Raw genomic sequence first — 8,952 nt, 5'->3', positions numbered from 1 at the left:
CAACTCTTAAATGTGTAATAATTACTTAAAATAAATTTTATTAAAAGAAATTATTATTAAGCAGCATTCATTCAAACCTTGTGATTATGTAAATTAGAAAAAAGTAAGGATAAAACAAGGGTATGTATGAGAAAATAATGATGGACTGAATAAAAAGCAGACTTGTCTGTGCTAATTAACATGACAATTCAAGGCATTTGATATGGAAAACCAAAATGCAGCATAGAAGGATCTATTCATTCTAACTAAAATAGTTTGCAAAAAATCACAATGAGTTAATGAGTGAAAAAAATAAACTTCCTCCCCCTCTCGTATCCAAATCTAAGCACTGAATAGAGGGGTTTTCTCTGTTTAGGTTTCTTTTCCGTGTTTGATTAGAAATCATTGAAGGGTGCTAAAGTGACAATTACTTGATGATTTCAAAGCGTAAGTAGGACTGAAAATTAAAATGCTACCAGGGAGGCTGCATTTAGCTCTGGCAAATAGGGTACTATGTGACCCTGTAATGTATTCTCCAATGATCTATGTTACTTAATGGATTATATTATCCATTTTGAACAATAGGTGTTTTTGTGGGTTTGATTTCTTTTTTACACATGGATATGAACATATTGAGTTTTTTCTCTTTCTTAATTTGTTAGAAACATTGCTTTTTAAGATACTTTGGACTTCTGGTCACCAAGTGGGAGACAGTATCTATGTATTTATATATGAATGTTCATATCTATAACAGAGTTCAATTCATTTAATTGGTAAAGGAAATTATTTTTTTAAAGAGTGTTTGGGATGAAAAAGAAGTAGAAGGATGCATGACTGAATTACTGGAATCTAGTGGAAAGGCAGAGCTGCAGTTAGGCAGAGCTTTTGTTTCAGTTCATCAAAACATCTTCGGCAAAGCTTTAGAAGTTTAGGATCCAACTCACATGACTAAATGTTCATCTACCAGGTATGGCACAGTGTCTTTGTAAAAACAAAACATGATACAGCTGCCTTAGACTGGCTGAATGTTGGTGCACATATAAATGCTTACGCTGTCACATAAATCTGCTAATACAAACTTGTATTTTACTTGGATTCAAGTGAAATACAAAAGTAACAGAGCTAAAATGGAACAAAGGGTATTTGTTAATTTCTCTTATCATAGTGAAACCAAAGGAACACAGCTAATTTCAGAAGATATTTTAGAAAGACACACATATCCAGAATTAAAAGGTAACAGTTCTGCTGTTCTAGGGACTTTGTAAAAATTGGATTATGGATTCTAGAGGACATTTACTCTGCAACAAATCTTCACTGAAAAAAGATGTTTAAAGTTCATTCTTTGGCTTAGTCCAAAAAAACAGTGTTAATTTTCCCTCTGAAAATTCTGTAGCCATGTAGTTATCTTGAAGGATGTAGGGGAATCACCATATAAACTTGTGAAATCTGTGGACTGCAGAGGACTTTATACAGTTCTGAGGAAGTCACAACAGCTTTTATACATGGAAACCTATGACACAGTCTGATGGTTTAGGTGGGGTTTTTTTTAATCATGGTTGTGAATAACTATTTAAGATTTACATGTCAGAGTTTAGCTGGAAGAACATATTGGCTATGCCATGTAAGAATAAAGATCCAAGTTTTGTAGTTGCTATAGCCATAGTTTCTGACTATCGAATAATACTGGTCTAAGCTACCTTGAGTCACAAACAGAATTGGATTTTTGAAGAAAGATGGGCTTGAACAAACAGGAAAAATATATTTCATTGAATCTACTAGGTAATTTATTTTATTATATTTCCTGGATATGATGAATTTAGAAAAAGCAGATGAATATGCAGGTCCCCACACTTTGTCAGGTCCTTTAAGAAGCAACAATCACACAAATATTACAAAATTGCAATCGGACAAGGGTTTACTATACTTCCACCAACTTCAGAAAGCTTCAGTGCAAACATCACCCCAGAAGATGCTGTTAGAAATTCAGTGACAAGAGTGCCATATACTGAGTGAACCTCTATGCTTCCTGAAGCATGTAGGCTTCTCTCCATGCTCTGCAACTCCAGAATACACCCTAACTGTACCTCATTTCATGACCCCAACACAAAGATAGTTTCAGGATGGCACATTAGGATATATAGCCATTTTAATATTAAAAGCCTTGTTAACAGCTTTTGGAAAATTGCATTAGTCTAATTTTTCCAGATGAGAGCATAATTGTTGGCTTAAAAAGGAAAAGTCAGTGAAAAACAGATTATGGACACAGGCTGTCAAATATGGTCATTAATATAATACTCATTCCCTACTGCTTGTAGTAGCCACTGGTCTAAATGACACATACAGCATTTCCGAAACAGTGATACAACAATTCATCCTGTAACACAGCTTCTTGCAGATAGCTGCCTCATTAGGCTTGCAAGATAGTAGTTTTTCATACTTAAAAATGCAAAAAAATATTTCAAATGGCATGAAGAGGTAGTAAGCTCTTCATGGGCTAGAGATGTTGCCACTGATCTCTTTCAGAGAAGTATAATACCGACTTCTCTAATTAGTGAGCATACATACAGATGTGATCCAAAAAGAAAATTTTAAATTGGACAAATGGCAACAGAAGTTTTGAGCTTTTGTCTTGGTACAACATGGTGAATAACCTTAGTAATCAGCAGTAAAAATCAAACTATTGCAAAGACGGTAATTCAGTTCTTCTGTTAATTCAAAGGTATTGCTGTATCTGGGACTAAGGTGGCAGTCTAATAGCAGAAGATGGCCTTCTATTTGTCACTTATAAACCCCACAGCTATAATAATGTACCCAAGTGCTGGACTTCTCTAAAGAAGAAGGTAAACCCCAAAATGCTGAAAAGCAATCAAAATGCTAAAAGCTTCAGAAAGCATAACTTATGACAAAAGAATAAATGAATGAAATTTGTAAAATAGAAAAAAAGACAGAGTACGAACACAGGATATCATAGCAGAGCAAAAGATTCACTGAAAGATTTAGAAAATTTTAGGCATAATATTTTAAGCATATACAATTCTATCTCAAAGAATTCATTTAGATCTTGAATGTCTCTCATGGTCTTACCTACATGTAAGTACATAAAATGGAAATCCAGGAATCTTTCAAACCTGCAGTTTCACTGTAAGCAATCATTCACCTTACAGAACTCAAGGTGAAATGTTTGAGATATACTTATTAAGTGGAGCTAGCTGTCTCAGGGTAAAAAGTCAGGGTCTCACTGGCTTGACAGCTCTGGGACTTCATTGCTTCCTTCTAGGTATCCCTAATATCTAACCTTATCAGTATTTACAAGTGGAGTTTCTTGTTTTACAAATGTTTTATGAATACAAGTATATGTTACTGATCTGCTAAGAACATTTCTGTTGAAAGTACAATATAAGAAATAAAGTGACATCATTTTCTCATCTATTTTGTTACAATACGCTGAACCTAATTCGTCAAGGTAGGTGAACATAAGCTGAACTTAAGTGGACAACCTAACAAAGGGACTATTGCCCCACCCAAAACTTAGTCAGTGCCCTACATGCCAGTGGTCACAAAAGCCTATTTGTCATTGGCTGTCCACAACAGCACATTCTGGAGTATACTACCAGTGCCTGTTTGCCTGCCTGTGCCCGTAAGGAGGAGGGCAGGGCAGTAGCTTTGGGGGGAAGACAAAAATAGAATGATGACTTGGTTGGGAGGTACACTAACTCCTGCAGCCAGGGAAAAGTCCCAACTCCCCTAGTCAGGCACAGCCTTTATGTCTAATACAACTCGGCTCCAACGGGGAGTCAAGAAGCCTCTGGCTAACTCTGCTTGGCACTGCCCCCTCTACTCTCCCCACCATTTCTGCTTCTTGATCAGAGTTGCTACTTCATATGTACCAGCACAATGTTATGGTTTCTCTGGCTAGATAGATCTAGGAGCTCAGACCACCAGAATCACTGCAAAAGTAGTGGCACTGTTCGATAGCTGGCCCCCAACTGCCTCCCTGCAGTACCTAGGCTGTTAGCATGCTCACCCTGACCGTGTGGGCATTCTGGGTTGCATGTCAGTGAGTTCAGTTATTTCTACTCATCTCTTCTGGGTAGATACAAACTTAAGGGCAGGCAGCCACAGAGTAGGCTGGATATCTGAGCTCTGGAGATTCAACTTTACAGCTTGTTGCATGCTGAGGGGAATATGCATATAAAATCTGAATCTGGAGCAGCATTACAGATCAGCAGCTTAGAGACCTTGTGACCCTGAGAATCACAACTCCTTTTCTCTCTTTTCCATCTAAAGATCTAATTACAGCAGCCTTTGAAGAGGTTGAGCCTAGGAACACAGGACTGAAAGGGACCACTGGCAGGGTGACCGAATTTGGTTTCACCTTGACTGCCCGCAACCAGGTGATAGATGACTTGCTCAGAAAGTTTCACAGAATGTGTATTCCATGTGACAGTATAAAGTTTTTCCTATAATCTGTAACAATCAAACTGTAGTAAAATGAAAAAAGCACGGCCAAAAAATTCACATGCAGACAAGGAAGAAAACCAACAGCTTAAGAAATATTTTAGGTTCCTTCAACAATGGGAAATTAGATAAATAAATGAAAGTTGCAAATGATCCCACACAGGAAGCCCATATCACACAGGAAAAGCAAAGCAGGATACAACATATCTTATCTGGGGATGCAATCTGATTTGCCTAATCTTTCTGATAGTTTAAGGCTAAGCAGGACCCACCCATTAAGCACTTCAAGACTTCCATTACAATAACATTGCTAATCACCTGAACAATTTGCCTGTGTGCAGCCACTTTTTTACTGGAAGATCAAAAATTATGTCAAAAAGCTAAATCACAACCCATAAAGAAAGATGGTTGTGACTTTAATGGAAACAAAAAAGGCCCTGAAGCATGATATTAAGGTTTCATTTCCCCGCTTCAGACACAATTTGTTCTGTTGTACAATCTTATCAATAAATACAGCAATTGACATCTAAAAATATCATAGTATAGTCCCCTTGTTCCCTCTTGTGTGCTTGCCTGGCTTTTCTAGAATTTCGCCCCTCACTGCTGCTTAAGAACCTTTTTATAGTGCCTCATCTAAATTTATCGATGATGAACATATATCTTCCTCACTTTATTCTCCTGAAGCATAACACATCATCTTTCTTGCCTTTGTAAATAACACACTTGTAATTGGTGGTCAATATCAAAATCTAGAAAACAGACGGCTCTCCTCCCCCTACTTGCTTGGCTGGAAGAATACACGATTGACTAAAAGAGGATATACTCCCTTTTGACTTATGTAATCGATAAAACATGACTTAGCTCAGCAAGGGTATGGTAGTATTTAATTGCCTTAAGACATATGCTCATCTTTCCTTTTGCAGCTATAAAAACATGAACTGAAACAATAAAATTCACCTGATTCATTATCTTAGGGTGAAAAGCTCTATTTTTGTGAAATCTAGCACTGATAGGGGCTCAATTTTATGAGAGCTTATAGGCTCAAATATAGCAACTGTTGTGAATCTCAGCTGATACCTGAATTAATTTACATTTAACTTTAAGACATTCCAAATAATTTGTTACTAATAGTGGGTTTAACAGCTGCTCATGTAAATCATTATGAAAGCTTTTAAATTACTGGATTTATTCAAGTCTTCAGATTCTTTTTTAATATTCAAACCAAAACGGATTACAATCTGTTTATCCTCTTTGCCAAGGTGCCTGCAGAACAAGAAAAATAGTCAGTCATTTCTGTGTGAAACACATAGGGCATGATGTTCCTATCAATGGCATAAAAAATAGGTAAGTGAATCCATGCTTCAAGCACAATATGAAATTGCAGGAAACTGTAATTATTGAGTCAACTGTATTACCTAAGAAAACACTTAAGCATATTCTGAAGCTTTTACTCTCTAGGAAAAGAACTTAATCATATAAATTTCACTGACGTGGAAAACTTTTTAGCTTCAAAGTAAAGAAAACCCAAACAAACATACAGAGGTTAAAAAAAGGTTAGGAGGACTCTGTGCCTAAAACATTGTGTTGCATAATGAATATGCACCTGAATATTTTCACTTTATCTCACATGCAAGAACAATAAAACCAAAGTGATTTTATCATATTAGATATATTTAGAGAAATTAGCCTTGTTTGGTGTATGAAGGGCTACTTATAGGCAGTTAACTTACAGTAAATTTAAAAACCTGGATATGCAGATGTATATTTACCACATATTACCATAAAATTTAAAACTCAGTAATGATTTATTCACCTGTTTTAGTGTATGCCCAGATAGCAACTTTAATTAATTTTAAAAATGCACATGAAATTAATTGTGTTCTTCAGACTTTGCAGGATTCGAATCTACTTGCACAATTACATCTCTGCTACCCATGTTCATCCTTCTCAATAAGCATACATCAGCTTTGTAGGCATGTAAATAATTATCAGTTTTCATGGTTACTGTACCTCCACTACAGTATGCTTCTCACAACTCAAAAGTTACTGAAGTCTTCATAATTCAAAACCATTTTAAAATAAGTAGTAAAAATAGTAGCAAACAAAAAATAAATTGCATAATTCTCAACCTCAAATTCTTTTCACTCTCTATTTAAAAAAAAAAAAAAAAACAACCAAGACTGAATACTACTGCTGAGTGACAAATATTTAAGACAGTTCAAATAAAACTTAGATCAACAGGATCTCTTACTTGTGCATCTAGAAAACTGTGCTCCACCATGAATTAAAAGTTGCTTGGACTTAATTTCATTCTGTTAGTACAAACACAGTCATGCTGAATAAACCTAAACAGTTGTCTATATTGGGAAGATATTCCTGTGTTTGAACACAGCTATGAAGAATTAAGTAAGCTAACATTACACTGATTATCACTGAAGAGACAGAGAAAAGTAAAGCAAATTGAGGTCATCAGTCTGTCAGGCAATGTGACAGTCTTGTGTACCATAAGATTTGTAACACGGACCACTTAACCCTAAAAATGTTTGCCTTGTGTATTACACTTTAATTTTTGGGCTTCTTTCATACAGATTCTCTTTATGACCTTTTTCCACTTAAATATGCAAAAGTTTTGCAAAAGCCTTATGTTTTCTCAGATGAACTGGTTAATTACACAACAAAAATACTATCTCCCCTATTGAGGAGGACATGGGAGATGGAATTGTGATCAAACAATTAACACTTTTCTCTAATTAGAACAATGAATCAAGATACCCAACTGTTGTAGCTTTTTCTTGTTGACAAGTGTAAGTTTTACGATGTCAGCAAATACAATTTAAGACCAGCTTTTTGGAATATTTGCTAATTAGAAAGTGGATGAATCCACCTCAGGTACAATTGTCATACAACCTTATTACTCATCCTCTTTAAATTTTGTCACAACAGCGTACACTCTTACTATAGAAACCCATTCTTTCTTAGGACAACACAACACTACCATTATAGGTATTGAAATTACTGTAATGATTTTTTTATGCCTCTTAACAGTTAACACATACCGTATTTTGGATTTTACCTTTCAATTGATTCTAGCTGTGCTCTCACCTAAGTGAACTACAAAGGAAACTAACACATTTGCTGTCTGAAACAAAGCTAGAATATTGACTTGTTGCACAGTGTTTATTGCAGTAACAAAACAGCTGTGGGCATTCTTAACACTTGTACTGTGAGGTTACAATAAAAAAAATTATCTGGAATCACGAGACTCATTTTCTTATATCTACACAAGAACTAATTTTTAAAAGACATTTAAGGTACTGTGCACAGACCTTTTCCTAGCCTACGTAGGCAGGTTATAGGCAGTATTGTCATTACAGAACGAGACAAGATGAAAAAAAGAGAAAACCAATCAAAAACTCAAAAAACTTTGTTTGAAAGTCAAGTTTTATTATTAAAAAGGTACAAGTAAAGGCCAAGGATATTTTATTTGTCTTCTTATTTCCAAGACAGGACAAGGTATGAGGAGGATTCTGTGTCTATATTTCACACAAATGTAGGGTGAGTATAGTTTGAGAGACAGGTTTTAGGGGTAGATAAGATGCTTAAAGGAGCTAAATTAAAATTCAAATATAGCAGTATGACACCTACAGTTAGAGATTTAAAAACCACCATTAAATTGCTAAAATGGTGATGCATTGCCAATTCAAATGAAGGCATTGTTAGAAAAAAAGAATTGCTGCAAGGCCTACCTACAAATGAGACAGGACTTCCCCTATGAGAAGCTTCAACTAACCACTGCCTTCACATGGAACAGCAAAGCTGTACAAATCTTCAAGCCAGTATGTCACCTTGGGAGCTTGATATAGCTCTTTTCATGTCTGCTTCTGCAACTGGTATTTCAGTGATCTTGATGCCTAATGGAGAGTTACCTGCATGAAAAGATAAAAAAGGGAAGACTGATGAATTAAGTCCCCTCCTTTCCTCACAACTGCCCAGTCAAAATCGGTTGGATGATGTGTCCATGCAGGGAGATTTTGCTTCCTATCAACCTTCAATTAACTATTCTTGCAGTCAACAAACCATAAGAGATGGGTTTACTCTAACCTCACAGTTTGTTTTTTTTTTCCCATTACTTTACTCTTCCCTCACAGCTTTACATAGATTTGTGCCTTTCTGTGTATGTCTCCAATTATGACCTGGTGGTAATATCATCCCTGCAAATCTCATTACAGACACGCAAAAGGTTTCCGAGGCAGCGCTGTCTGAAGCGTCAATTTGGGAGGAACTCCCCGGTCTCACCCGCCAGCAGCACCAGGGGGACTGAAGAATCACAGAATAGGTAAGGTTGGAAGGCACCACAGTGGGTCATCTGGTCCAAGCTCCCCACTCGAGCAGGGTCATCCCAGAGCACACGGCACAGGATTGCATTCAGACCGTTCTTGATTATCTCCAGTGAGGGAGACTCCACAAGCCCTATGGGCAAGAAGCTCTATCATCCAACAAAAGACGCCCCACGAA

At 36.4% G+C, this 8,952-nt stretch overlaps 2 protein-coding genes across 5 annotated transcripts in view; one reads left to right on the top strand and one right to left on the bottom strand.

Moving 5' to 3' along the window:
- The window catches only part of PUDP (pseudouridine 5'-phosphatase), a 78,014-nt gene that overhangs the window by 4,569 nt on the left and 64,493 nt on the right, over positions 1 to 8,952 (top strand). The gene's annotated exons all lie outside the window — the stretch shown is intronic.
- The window catches only part of STS (steroid sulfatase (microsomal), isozyme S), a 140,842-nt gene that overhangs the window by 108,293 nt on the left and 23,597 nt on the right, over positions 1 to 8,952 (bottom strand). For 2 of the 4 annotated variants that reach the window (XM_017812291.1, XM_017812290.1), the window contains exon 1: positions 8,184 to 8,946. The gene's annotated coding sequence lies outside the window, so the exon portion shown is untranslated. Of the gene's footprint in view, positions 1 to 8,183; positions 8,947 to 8,952 lie in introns of those variants that run through there. The other 2 variants (XM_017812293.1, XM_017812292.1) reach the window with 2 other exon arrangements.

Source organism: Lepidothrix coronata, unplaced genomic scaffold (assembly GCF_001604755.1).
Source record: "Lepidothrix coronata isolate B3197 unplaced genomic scaffold, Lepidothrix_coronata-1.0 Scaffold35, whole genome shotgun sequence".
Taxonomy (NCBI): Eukaryota; Metazoa; Chordata; class Aves; order Passeriformes; family Pipridae; genus Lepidothrix; species Lepidothrix coronata.
This window is presented reverse-complemented; position numbering and strand designations above follow the sequence as displayed.